The sequence below is a fragment of the Lithobates pipiens genome, unplaced genomic scaffold (assembly GCF_037356315.1).
Source record: "Lithobates pipiens isolate NorthernLeopardFrog02 unplaced genomic scaffold, aLitPip1_a1.2 Scaffold_13, whole genome shotgun sequence".
NCBI classification, from domain to species: domain Eukaryota; kingdom Metazoa; phylum Chordata; class Amphibia; order Anura; family Ranidae; genus Lithobates; species Lithobates pipiens.
The window spans coordinates 113,875,438-113,890,431 of NW_027507718.1; positions in this window are offsets into that span (position 1 = coordinate 113,875,438).

Below are 14,994 nucleotides of genomic sequence, written 5' to 3' on the forward strand. Positions count from 1 at the left end.
CTGACACCGATCCCACATTATATTTAAAGAATTCAGTTATCAGGTTTTGTATAGCTGTAGCATAGGTAGGCATTTTGATAAGATATGCATTTGTTCTCCATAGAAAATGGGTCGTTTGAGAGTGTTTAGGTAGAATAGTCATACTAATTGGGGCATGATCAGTCCACGTGATGGGTGCAATGTCAGACTCCCTCACCCGCTGCAATAACCACTTATCCGTAAAAATATAATCGATACGAGTATAGGTATTATGTACCAGGGAATGATATGTGTATTCACGATCTCCAGGATGATGGCATCTCTATACATCATAGAGATCGCTTTTATTCAAAAAAAATGTAAGTGCACAGTTGGTTCTGGTTTTGGGATTAGAAGTGTCTAGTTCTTGTTCATGTATTGTGTTGAAGTCTCCACAAATTATTAAGGCACCTTTTCGGCATTTACCTATTTTTCTCATCAGGCCATTCAGAAAATGGGATTGCCTTTTATTAGGCACATACACATTTACCAATGTAGTAAGTGTATTATCAATGGTACATATTAATATGAGGTATCGTCCATTGGTATCTACAATAGATTCATGTAATTGAAAATTAACTGAATGATGTATGGCAATAAGTACTCCTGATGCTGTAAATATGTGAGGAAAGTTCTTATGGGTGCAAGTAGGAATAGCGCCTGTTTTGAAATGGGTTTCTTGTATACACAATATTTGACATCGCTGGGTGTTAGCCATTTGCCACATCGACGCTCTTTTTGCTGGATGGTTAAGACCATTATTATTTAAAGATATTAACTTTATACTCATAAAAGGATATTAATAAGATGGAAAAAGTAAGTACATACTAGCCTGATAATAGCTTTAAATTCTACTTCCATGTGAACAATCTGTAGTCTGAAATGACTATGAATGTCCAAAAATTTAGTGACTGAAAAGTTTTGATTCAAATTTTGTAGGTTCACAAAATACCTGTCCCTTTTGAATGCTATGAGTTGTGTATAGGATACTGTGAAGAAAAAAATAAAAGTAAAAGCACAAACAAAAATATAACCAAACATTAAACTTAACTTGCAGTGGTAAACATTTCAATGTATACTGCAACATTAGAATGGGGAATTAGTTCAAAGGTCAGCTGTTCCAAAGATTTAGTATCGCACGGCACGGCGGGCAAGCTGATAGATCGGTTTCCTATAGATAGGATTGTATTTTGACCGGATCTAGTCAATGAAAGCTAATGCCATTGTGGCGTATGTTTCTCCGGATTCTTCTTAGCTCCGATAGGTGGAGTTGGTTCGGGGATAATACCCCATGCGTGAAGTAACTTAATGCCTTGTTCCACAGAAGTGATTGTATGGTAGGTGTCGTTCTTCTTTATCAGTAGTTTAGATGGTTGTTTCCAACAGTATTCAATTTTATGATTACACAGAGCTTTTGTAATCGTGGAAAGTTGTCTTCTCATATCTAGAGTATGTTTAGACAAGTCAGCATAAATCTGGATTGTATTATATGGTTGTGGAAGTTGTCCTAGATGTCGCACTTTATATAGGATTTGTTCTTTAACATGGTAGAAGTGTACTCTAAGTAGTACATCACGTGGTATCTGTGGAGGGAGAAATGACGGTTTTGGAATCCGATGGATACGATCAATTGTGAGCTCTAAGGCTGGTATAGCTGGCAGCAAGTTGGAGAATAAGTCAGTGGCATATTTTTTAAGATCAGACTGCTGTATATTTTCAGGGATACCCCTGATTTTGAGATTGTTCTTCCTTGAGCGGTCTTCTAAATCTGCGATTTTAAATTTAAGCCACTCTTTTTCAGCTTTATTTTCTTCATGAGCATCTATTAAGTCATTAATAGTATTGTTCATGTCTCCCATAGAGTTCTCAATAGTGTGTACTCTTTCACCTAAGGAGTTCACTGCTTTGGAGAATTGATTTGTGAGTTGTAAAATATCCTTATGGAGCGAAGTATGTAAAGTTAATAGCATTTCTTTTAATTGGGTGCCCAGAATAGGCTGGTTATTAGTGGGGAATGCGGCTATAGGCGAAGCTATAGGAGTTATGACTGTGTTATCTTGACTAATATGAGGTATTTTATGGCTTACCTCCTGGCCTGTGAAATCCAGTTTGATACGAGTTTTAGCCAGGCTGCGACATGTAGGGCTGAGGAAATCTTCCTCATGAGGAGATTCCAGATGTGTTTTGTGAGGTGATTCTTCTAGAGCAGCATCAGGCATGTCAGTGTAGTGCGCTCTCCCTGAGGAGGCTGTTGCTGGTACAGCAGCTGTGAGAGGATCTGCGCCATCTTTTTTTCTCCCTCCCGCTGACTGAGAGGAGAATGTCGTTAGTTTTTTCATTTTCCGTTCGTCTTTCCGCTTTTTCGACATCACCTTCGGATTCAGGAACTCTTCCGTCGTCTGTTCGTATCTTTTTTACCGATATTCGCTGTGAATTGTAGCTAATATGCCCGTTCGTGTCACGGAGCTCTCTCACAGAGCTTCCATTCAGCTCGTGCGCTGGCCACGCCCCCCGGCACCCACTACTTTCAATCGCAGCCAGTGAGGAGGGAGAAGAATGCGGGGCAGCGTTTACACAGAGCAGGAACGAGCCCGCATGAGTGCCCCATAGCAGGTGGCTGGCTATGCCAGCACTCCTGGTTCCTCCCCTCTTTGAGTACCCCCCCAGCAAGCCACTAGCTAGGGGGGTACTTGTGCGGACTCAAACCTGAGCCGCACTGTGTGCCTCTATTGACACTCAGTGCGTCTAGGCCCTGCTCTGCCCTGCTCCCAGCTCCCTCATCATTGGATTTGATTGACAGCAGCTGGAGCCAATGGCTCAGTGCAAAGAGCTGGACTGAGATCAGTTCACGTAAGTATTTAGGGGGTTGGGGGGGAAGCTGCACCCAAACGTTTTTTTTACCTTAATACTGAGAATGCATTAACCACTTGCCAAACAGCCACAGTATATATACTGTGGCAGGTTAGCTCTATTGCACAAAACAAAGTACCTGTACGTCGTTTCATGCAATAGATACTATGGGACTCGATGTCCGCCGGCCACCCACGATGAAGAGAGGCAGAACGGGGATTAGCATGTAAACAAGGCGGATCCCTGTGCTGACAGGGGACAACATGGAGAGCTGCAGTTCCTAGTGATTAGGAACAGCGATCTCTGTGTTGTCCCAGTGAGCCCCCACACAGCTAGAACACACCCAGGGAACACAGTTAACCCCTTGATTGCCCTCTAGTGTCAACCACTTCCCTGCCAGTGTAATTTATACATTGATCAGTGCATTTTTTTTTACACTGATCAGTGTAATAATGTCTCTGGTCCCCAATAAGTGTCACTTGGGGTCAATGTCGCAGTCCCGCTAAAAATTACAGATCGCCGACATTACAAGTAAAAACAACACATGAATAAAAGTCAATAAATCTATCCCCTATTTTGTAGACACTATAACTTTTGCACAAATGAATTGATATACGCTTATTGCGATTTTTTTTTTTTTTTTTTTGTTAGCAAAAATATGTAGAAGAATACATATTGGCCTAAACTGATGAATACATTCATATTTTATTTTTATTTTTTTGGATATGTACACTGAGCAAAATTATAAAACGCAACACTTTTGTGTTTTCCCCTATTTATCATGAGCTAATCTACAACTTTTTCTATGTACACAAAAGGCCTATTTCGCTCAAATATTGTTCACAAATCTGTGTTTGTGAGCACTTCTCCTTTGCCGAGATAATCCATCCAAGTGGTTAAGTTAAAAAAAAAACCTCTGACCTTTAGAATCATTTTAAGTAGTTCCACCCATTGACTGAGATCCTTTAACAATCTGAAGACCAGCATGTTAACCCCCCCTTCCTGTGCAGGACATTTTCATTTATTTATTTATTTTTTGTTGGCATTTTTTACTATATAAAAGGAAAAAAGACCAACATTTGCTAAAAACAAGTTTCATTCAGTTTCTGTTAAAAAAATTTTGAGGAAAAAAATTATTTCTTCAGAAGTTTAGGCCAAAATTTATTCTGCTACATTTCTTTGGTTAAAAATTTAAAAAATCAAGCGCCGATGATCTGACGACCTGATGGCAAGAGGAGCGTCCGACGAGCTGAGGCCGAGGCTTGTGAAGCAGTGCAGAGCCCTGCAGGCGGGAAGGAGCATAGCGGAGAGAAGCGAGGGGCTCGAGCGGCCAGCGGGACTTGGCAGCAAACAGCGGCTATTAAGTGAACACCGCTGAACGATGAGCAGTGGCAGGCGATATAGTGCTATAGCGGAGGACAGGTGAGATGCCCACCTGCAGACGAGCTGCTCTGCAGCCAGCTGGAGGAAGCAGAAAGAGTGCTAATGGAGGACTAAGGGCATATATGACATAACAGAGAGGTGAGAAAACTACTATGTTACAGCCCTGTTACAGATCCCCAGAGGCCGGTCGGGTGCAGGAGAAGTTTGGGAGAGACCCCCCCAGAGGGTAGACATCAAACCACCAGATAGGGAGCCCGCTACAGAATGGAGAAGGGAGGAGGTCATCGGAGCAGAGCCAAATTTACTGGAGATGAAGCAGCGATTTAAAAATCGCAGCAGAGCCGAAAATTACAGCAGAGGAGAGGAGAGACTCTAAAGCCACCAGAGGTTCGGGGGGGCATGGTGGGGAGAAGGAGACACACAAGGCCATGGATAAAGATTTAAGGAGGTTTTAGAGTGGCTAATGTAATGCAAGTAGTGATAGAAGGTATAGTCAAGGAAGAGGAATTGACAAGGAAACCCAGGATACATGTAGAGGGAATGGATGTAGAGGGGAAAATTCTAAGAAGTGAGGTTGCCCAGGACTTCAAAGACATATGTAAGATGATTGAAGCACTACCTACAAAAATAGATATAACAGAGTTAATATCTACGGTGGAAAGGACATGTAGACATGCAGTGGAAGAACTTAAGGAAGAAATGGGGCATTAGGAGGTAGAGTGGAAGTTTTGGAGGAAGATCAAGATGAAATCCAGCAGGCAGTAGGGGAAATACAAGAGATAATACAAAAACAAGAGGAATTGATGAATATGTACAGAGATCAATTATATGACTGTGAAAATAGAGACCGCCGCCAAAAGATTAGTATACGGGATCTACCGGAAAGATATAGAGACAAGCAGCTCATAGAGACAGTGCAAAGGCTTTTTTCAGAAATACTTGGAGTGAATAATACAGAAGGGGTAAAAGTAGATAGAATCCACCGAGTTCCAAACCCAGCAAGAGTAAATAAAGAAAAGCCAAGGGATGTAATTTGCAAAATCCATAGATTTAATGCAAGAGAGGAGATTATGAAAGCAGCGCATAGCCCGCCAGTAATAAAGTTTGAAGGAGCAGAAATCGCACTGTACCCTGATATATCGCATAGGACTTTAATGCAACGCAGGTCAGTGCGTCCAATATTGGAGGTGCTGAGGAAAATGGAGATCAGATATCAGTGGGGATATCCTTTTTCATTGATAGCAACACGAGAAGGTAAAACAGCAGTGCTTCGCACAAAAGATGACTTAAAAACAATTCTGGAGATACTGGACCTACCCCAGACTGACTTTATAGACTGGAGAATAAATTAAGTAAAGACTCTGATACAGTATCCAGAATGATGGTCAAGGGTAGGGATGAGCTTCGAGTTCGAGTCCAGCGAACAGTGAACAATTTTTGCTGTTCGCAGTAAATTCGAAAAGCCGTATCACCCTGTACAAGTCTATGGGAGAAATTTAAAGTGCTAATTTTAAAGGCTAACATGCAAGTTACTGTCCTAAAAAGTGTTTGGGGACCTGGGTCCTGCCCCAGGGGACATGGATCAATGCAAAAAAAAGTTGTAAAAACTGCCGTTTTTTCAGGAGCAGTGATTTTAATAATGATTAAGGTGAAACAATAAAAGTGTAATATTCCTTTACATTTCGTACCTGGGGGGTGTCTATAGTATGCCTGTGAAGGGGCGCATGTTTCCCGTGCTTAGAACTGTCCCTGCCCAAAGTGTCATTATGCAAGGAAAAAAAGTCTTTTAAAATCACTTGGAATTGTCGGCTCCCGTAATACAGAGAACAGTCAATGAGTGTTCTCTGTATTACGGAGCCAACAATTCAATTACGGGCCAACAATTCATTCATTGATAAAAAAAAAAAGCGCGGGGTTCACCTAAATCCAATTACTAGGCCCTTCAGGTCTGGTATGGATATTAAGGGGAACCCCGTGTCAAATTAAAAAAAATAATTGACGTGGGGGGTCCCCCTAAATATCCATACCAGACCCTTCAGGTCTGGTATGGATATTAAGGGGAACCCCACGTTAAATTTAAAAAAAAATTGACGTGGGGGTCCCCCTAAAATCCATAACCAGACCCTTTATCCAAGCATGCAAGGGGACCCCCAGATCCCACCCCCCTGTTTGAAATGGTAAGGGGGTACAAAAGTACCCCTACCATTTCACAAAGAAAGTGTAAAAAATGGTTAAATAAGACAAACACACTTTTAAAAAACTCCTTTATTAAAAAGAAAAAAGAAAAAAGAAGATTCCAGCTGTGCTAATCCACTCTTGCTATCCAGCAATGGATGATCATCTCTCCGGGGTCCAGCGACGGGTGATTTTCAGTCCAGCGCAGTCCATCCATGCGTCCGTCTTCTGTCTCCACTGAGGAGACACTGCGGGGATCCCAGTGCTGACGTTTCTTATATTAGGAGGGCGGGCCACCCGTCACCTGACCCGCCCCCTCTGATGCTGGTGAGGGAAGCCAAGGGTTCCCCAATGACGTATGGGTGACCCCTCCCCCCTCTGATGTAACGCAGGTTTCCGTGGACCCCGGAGAGATGATCATCCATCGCTGGATAGCAAGAATGGATTAGCACCGCTGGAATCTTTTTTTTATTTTTAATAAAGGAATTTTTTCAAAAGTGTGTTGGTCTTATTTAACTTATTTAATTTTTTACACTTTCTTTGTGAAATGGTAGGGGTACTTTTGTACCCCCTTACCATTTCAAACGGGGTGCCAGGATCTGGGGGTGTTGTTAAAGGGGGCTTCCAGATTCTGATAAGCCCCCCGCCCGCAGACCCCCACAACCACCGGCCAGGGTTGTGGGGATGAGGCCCTTGTCCTCATCAACATGGGGACATGGTGCTTTGAGGGGTCACAGACCCCCAAAGCATCCTCCCAATGTTGAGGGCATGTGGCCTGATACGGTTCCGGAGGGGGGGGGGCGCTCTCTCATCCTCCCTCTTTTCCTGCGGCCTGCTAGCTTGCATGCTCGTATAAAGGGTCTGGTATGGATTTTTAGGGGGACCCCATGTCAATTTTTTTTTTATTTGACGTGGTGTTCCGTGCTTTTTTTTTTATCAATGAATGAATTGTTGGCTCCGTAATACAGAGAACACTCATTGAGTGTTCTCTGTATTACGGGAGCCGACAATTCAAAGTGATTTTAAAAGACTTTTTTTCCTTGCGAAATGACACTTTGTGCAGGGACAGTTCTAAGCACGGGAAACATGCGCCCCTTCAGAGGCATACTATAGACACCCCCTGCTACGAAATTTAAAGGAATAATACACTTTTATTGTTTCACTTTAATCATTATTAAAATCACTGCTCCTGAAAAAACGTCTGTTTTTAAAACTTTTTTAGCATTGATCCATGTCCCCTGGGGCAGGACCCAGGTCCCCAAACACTTTTTAGGACAGTAACTTGCATATTAACCTTTAAAATTAGCACTTTAGATTTTGAACGTTCGAGTCCCATAGACTTTAATAGGATTCTAAAGTTCAAACGAAGTTTAGGTCTGTTCGCAGGTTCTAGTGCGAACCGAACAGGGGGGTGTTCGGCTCATCCTTAGTCAAGAGTAACAAAATAATGACTCATCTATCCAGAACCTGGTGGGATGGGCAGGGGTGGGATGGGCAGGGGTGGGAGGGAGGGAAAGGGAAATGGAAAAATGTATTTATTATTTATTAATATGTATTTTTTATTTTTTTTCCTTATTCTGAAAAGGGGGTGAAATAGATGGTTATGATGGTAATGTAATGATGGCGGACCGGTCCTTCCCACCCCCCCCCCTTTCCTTTTTTTTTTCTCTTCTTCTAGTTTTTTCCTTATTCCCCTATCCCCTCCTCCCGATGATCCCTTTACCTCGCAATATAAAGTAGTAGGAAATGGTAAAGGTGCCTCGAATATATAATACAGGAATTAGAGTTAAAGTCCGGGTTGTACAATGAGCACAATTATAACAAATAGGAAGGTCCGCATTAAGGACTGGTTGATCTGCGGTTTGCAGATAAGGGGGGGGCTGGGGAGGGCTTGGGAAGCCTGAGCAGGGGAAGCCCCTCAGTAGATGGAACTCTCCAGGGTGGAGAGAGCTGAGGAGGGAAGGAAATTAGGTAACAGGAAGGGTTCCGACTGGAATTAGAAAGTTAGAGGGAAAATCAAATGGCAGATATTTTAAAAAGGATAAAATGTATATGTTCAGAGGTGGGATAGAGGATGGATAATGTGCTGAAAATAGTGACGTACAATGTAAGATGACTAAACTCTCCCTCAAAAAGGGACCGCTTATGGCACGAGATGCGTCATCAGTTGGCGGATGTAATATACATACAGGAGATGCATTTTGTGCTCGGATCGATCCCTAAATTGCCAAGATATGAATATGATGAATGGTTTCATGCACCCTCCCTTATAGTTAGAGCCAGAGGGGTATCCATAGCACTTAAGAAAACATGTCCAATGAAATGTGAGAAGACATATGTAGATCCAGAAGGAAGATACCTATTTGTAAAGGGAAGATTACAGGGATCGTGTTACACCTTTGCCGCTATATACGCACCAAATAATGGAACAGCTGATTTTTTGGTAAAGATGATGAAAAGGCTGGATGAGTTTAAGGAAGGGTGCGTGATATTAGGAGGGGATTTTAATATAACCCTGGATCATAAATTAGATACAACATCAGAGAAAAAGGGTATTTCATATAAGGCATTGAAATCAGTGAAAAAATATATAAAACAAACACATTTAGTAGACTGTTGGCGTGCATATAATGAAGGGGTAAAAGATTATAGTCATTACTCAAAAACTCATAAAGTATATTCCAGGCTAGATATGTTTATGGTAGATCAGTATTATCTAGAATATGTAAAGGAGATAAAAATTGGGATAATATCAATCTCGGACCACTCACCGGTGGCAATGAAATTTCAGCCAGTGATGAGTGATAAACGGGAAAGGATATGGAGATTAAATTAAACTCTTTTGGATGATAAACAGATAGCGGAAGATATTTATAATAAAATAGTGAGCTACTTTAAAGAAAACACATCAGGAGAAGTGGCAGAGCAAGTAATATGGGCAGCCCACAAGGCGGTGGTGAGGGGGACTTTAATAGCACATTGCTCAAGAGTAAAAAAGGAAAAAAAAGGGGATGGAAGATCTAGAAACAAAACACAAAAAGAGTCCTCATCTGGAAGAGGCTAGACAGTTGTAAAGACTGAAAGGAGACCTTATCCACCATATAAATGGGAAGATTAAAAACAAATATAGATTCCTGGCACATAGATTCTATGAGCACGGGAACAAGTGTGGTAAATTATTAGCCAATCAATTAAGAAAACAACGAGAATCCTCCCATGTCCATAATATAAGAAGCGGGGATAAACAGATAATAGATACTAAATCTATAGCAAAAGAATTTGAAAATTTCTATAAGAATTTATATAATATAAAAAGGTGCAATATCTGGGATGGAGGAAGGAGAACAAGGAAAAGAAATAAGAGATTATATCAAGGAGGCCACACTTCCATCTCTGCCTCTGGAGGCAGTAGAGAGATTGGAGGAAGAGATATCGTGAAGGAAATAAAGAAAGCAATAGAAAATCTGCATAATGGGAAGAGTCCAGGGCCGCATGGATTCATGAGCATTTATTATAAAAAATATAAAGAAGTCCTGGCTATACCATTATGCAGATATTTCAATCAGATAACAACCGAAAATCCGCTATCAGTTATGACAGTTATACCCAAACAAGGGAAGAACCCAATTATAGACCCATATCGCTTTTAAACACAGACACAAAGCTACTAGCTAAGATCTTAGCCACAAGACTACAAGAGAAAATTACACATGTGGTACATATTGATCAGACTGCCAGGTAGAGAAACTAGAGACAATACTATCAGAGCCTTGCACACGTTATACTGGATGCAGAATGAATGTAAAAATACCCCAGGAATAATGCTATCTATGGATGCCGAGAAGGCTTTTGATAGAGTAAATTGGAGATTTATGAAGGAAGTACTGAAAGTAATAGGGCTGGGCGAGAGAATGATAGATTGGGTGATGGCTTTATACTCAGGTCCACGTGCAACAGTAAAGGTGAATGGAACATTATCAGAAGGGTTTGACATCTGGAATGGAACAAGGCAGGGATGTCCCCTGTCCTCAATTCTGTTTTCCTTGGTATTAGAACCATTCCTATGTAGAATTAGAGGTAATGAGAAGATAGGGGGAATAGAGTTGGGAGACAGGGAATATAAAGTATCAGCTTATGCTGATGATTTGCTATTTTCTCTGTCGAATCCACAAGATTCTATAAAAGAAGTAATGCAGGAAGTGAAGCGATATGGAAGACTATCAAACTTTAAGGTTAATGTAGAAAAATCAATGCTACTGCCTATACAGATCCCATCAGCCTTAAGAACTGCCCTACAAAAGAACTATCCGTTTATATGGAATAAGAAGTCATTATTCTATCTAGGAGTCCATATATCAGCAGAAGTAAAAGCACTATATGAACAAAATTACAGTCCTTTATTAATAAGAATAGAAGATTTAAAGAGATGGAAAGGTCAGACTCTGACATTGTTAGGGAGGGTTAATGCATTGAAAATTAATGTAGTGCCTCGACTATTGTACGTCCTATATACACTACCCATATCATTACCCCAAACGTTTTTCAAAAAAATACGTAAGGTATTTTTAGAATTTATCTGGGAAAATGGAAGAGCAAGAATAGTTTATAAAATCCTATGCAGAGGGAAGGAGGAAGGAGGTGTGGGACTCCCGAACATGATGAGATATTATAGAGCCATGACACTGGTTCTAATATTGAATCGGTGCCATGTGGGCGAGGAGAAAGAATGGGTAAAGATGGAGAAGAGAATGGCAGAAAGAGATTTAGCGGGTGCACCCTGGATACCAACAAAGGATAGGGGTCTCTCCAAAAGAACATCTCCACTAACACAAAACACATTGCTCCGATCGGACATACTCTGATCATGTGTAGAGAATTCCGATCGGACAAAGTGCCACGGATGCTCAGATCAAATTCCTACACCAAAGCTATTGGCTACTAGCGTGAACATAGTCCCGTCGTAACGAAATAACGTCATCACATCGAATTTTTGTATACAACATGGATTTGGTTGTCCGAATCTCCGACCGTGTGTACAAGGGCTAAGATATGCCCCATCAGGAGTTTTACTGCCACAAAGAGAGATAGAATCGCAACAAGGAGGGAGGTTATTATCAGGATGGAGGTATAATCAAATAAAAAGTTTTTTTAAGAAAATAGAATCGCAGATAAGACCTCAGGACACCCTTACTATAATTGAAAAGATGTGTAGAAAAATATCAAACCCAAAACACTTATTGTTCCAAATGTATAATTTGGTTTCGAAGGAAGAAAAAAAATACCATACCCTATTATATAAGAGAATGGGAAAAGGAACTAGAACATAATCTTTTGATAACACAAATAAAAAAAGTAATTGAAGCAACATATTCCCTAACAAGTAGTTCAGCTATACAGGAGATGTCATACAAATTTTTGACCTGATGGTATAGAACACCAGTAAGACTGGCACAAATATACAAAAATGCAGATAATAGGTGCTGGAGAGGGTGTGGGGAGACCTTTCTTCATAGAAAAGAAAAAAAAAGAGAAAAAAAAATGTAATAAATAAATAAGTGTAAATTATATACAGGCATATCCCGATTTTAAGTACACAATGGGGTTTATTTACTAAAGCTAGAAAGTGCAAAATCAGGCTTACTTCTGCATAAAAACCAATCAGCTTCTAACCCCAGCTTGTTCAATTAAACTTTGGTAATAAAACCTGGAAGAGCATTGATTTCTATGCAGACAGACGTGAGCTTGACTTTGCACTTTCTAGCTTTACCCCATTGTGTACTTAATAGTGGGGTATGCCTGTAATCAGTTTGAAAAGTGTAGAGTCTACAAACTATGGTATTTGAAATTTATCAACCCAGAGGTACTGGCTTATTTCTTGAGCCCTAAAATGCTAGAATAATAAAAACACCCCCAAAATAGATCAATTTTTAGGGAAGCAGTCACTCCAAGGTATTTAGCAAGGGAAGGGGCATTTTTTAAACGTTTTTAAGTTGTAATTTTTTGCCACGCTTTTTTTGGAAAATGATGAGGCAAATGTTATTTCATTTAATTTCACAAAGCTATACATTTTAACAGGTTATACACACAGCATGGCCATATTTAAAGTATCGGGATACGACATGTTCAAGACTTTTTCACAGTCTAGATGCATACTGTAGAGGGGCATAAGTAATGCGTCTGATTTCCTAACTAATTTTTACATTTCTCATAGCTGTGAAATGCCAGGATAGCAGAAAAACCCACACATTTACCATATTGTGCAAAGAAGATCCTCCAACATTTTAATTAAAGTCATGGTGAGTCTTTTAAAAATCGTTTTTTTGCCATAAGTTTTTGGAAAAAGAAGAAAGAAAATTAAATGTTTTACACATAGCTCTCAATTAATAAGATATGTCTCAAAAAAGTATGTGCATAGATAGAATTACACACCCAAAACACTCTGTGGTATTCCTCATGAATATGGGGATGCCACATTTGTGAGACATTTTTGCAGCCTAGCCACATAGAAGGGCCCAAAATCCAAGGAACACCTCCAAGCTTTCCATTTTCCAAGGCTGAGGGCTGCCCTTCAAGACTTAGCCCTGGTTCACACTGTGCTGCGGGAATGAAGCTGTTTCACTCCTGCATGTCAGTCCCGATTTCGGCATCGATTTCACAGAAATTTGTGTAGGATTCTGCACAGATGTCAATGGAATCACACCCCAAAATCATAAAAAGTAGTAAAGAAACGACTTTTTGAAATCGTACGGCACCACAAATGCAGCATCGCACCAATTAGGGCGGTGGCATTGCCAGTAATTGCCGCCGATTTGAAATGCAATTTGACATGTCAAAACGCACCAAGGCTTAGACTGAAAAGGGATATTGGCATTGAAGAACACAGGAAAGAAACTGGGATTTTTCAAATCGATCACACTGCAGAATATTAACCCATGGGCAATAAGTTTCAAAGACTAAAAATAAAACCTATGTGGCTCATGGCCAACGCTAAAAATCTATAAATCATACAAAAAGAGATTTTACATATACTATGTACGACTGATCCCTGAAGGAGCTGCTGGTAATTGATTGGGCCTGTACTCTGCTTTCTTTCACCCCCAATAATTTGGCTCAACCCACTTGACACAGCTGTGTAACAGTGTTGGTGCGAAGCTTAATAACAAGAAACAATCCCACAATAACAATATGCATATAATATACAGTGCCTTGCGAAAGTATTCGGCCCCCTTGAACTTTTCAACCTTTTGCCACATTTCAGGCTTCAAACATAAAGATATAAAATTTTTATTTTTTGTGAAGAATCACCAACAAGTGGGACACAATTGTGAAGTGGAACGAAATCAATTGGATTTTTGAAAGTTTTTTAACTAATAAAAAAATGAAAAGTGGGGCGTGCAAAATTATTCAGCCCCCTTGCGTTAATACTTTGTAGAGCCACCTTTTGCTGCGTTTACAGCTGCAAGTCGCTTGGGGTATGTCTCTATCAGTTTTGCACATCGAGAGACTGAAATTCTTGCCCATTCTCCCTTGCAAAACAGCTTGAGCTCAGTGAGGTTGGATGGAGAGTGTTTGTGAACTGCAGTTTTCAGCTCTTTTCACAGATTCTCGATTGGATTCAGGTCTGGACTTTGACTTGGCCATTCTAACACCTGGATACGTTTATTTGTGAACCATTCCTTTGTAGATTTTGCTGTATGTTTGGAATCATTGTCTTGTTGGAAGATAAATCTCCGTCCCAGTTTCAGGTCTTTTGCAGACTCCAACAGGTTTTCATCCAGAATGGTCCTGTATTTGGCTGCATCCATCTTCCCCTCAATTTTAACCATCTTCCCTGTCCCTGCTGAAGAAAAGCAGGCCCAAACCATGATGCTGCCACCACCATGTTTGACAGTGGGGATGGTGTGTTGAGGGTGATGAGCTGTGTTGCTTTTACGCCAAACATATCGTTTTGCATTGTGGGCAAAAAGTTAGATTTTGGTTTCATCTGACAAGAGCACCTTCTTCCACATGTATGGTGTGTCTCCCAGGTGGCTTGTGGCAAACTTTAGATGAGACTTTTTATGGATATCTTTGAGAAATGGCTTTCTTCTTGCCACTCTTCCATAAAGGCCAGATTTGTGCAGTGTACGACTGATTGTTGTCCTATGGACAGACTCTCCCACCTCAGCTGTAGTTCTCTGCAGTTCATCCAGAGTGATCATGGGCATCTTGGCTGCATCTCTGATCAGTCTTCTCCTTGTCTGAGCTGAAAGTTTAGAGGGACGGCCAGGTCTTGGTAGATTTGCAGTGGTCTGATACTCCTTCCATTTCAAAATTTATCACCATCAGTCATTTAGGACAACATTGGATCATTCAGAGATCCTCGCTGAACTACTGGAGTGAGTTTGCTGCACTGAAAGTAAAGGGGCCGAATAATTTTGCACGCACCACTTTTCATTTTTTTATTAGTTAAAAAAGTTTCAAAAATCCAATAGATTTCATTCCACTTCACAATTGTGTCCCACTTGTTGGTGATTCTTCACAAAAAATAAAAATTTTATATCTTTATGTTTGAAGCCTGAAATGTGG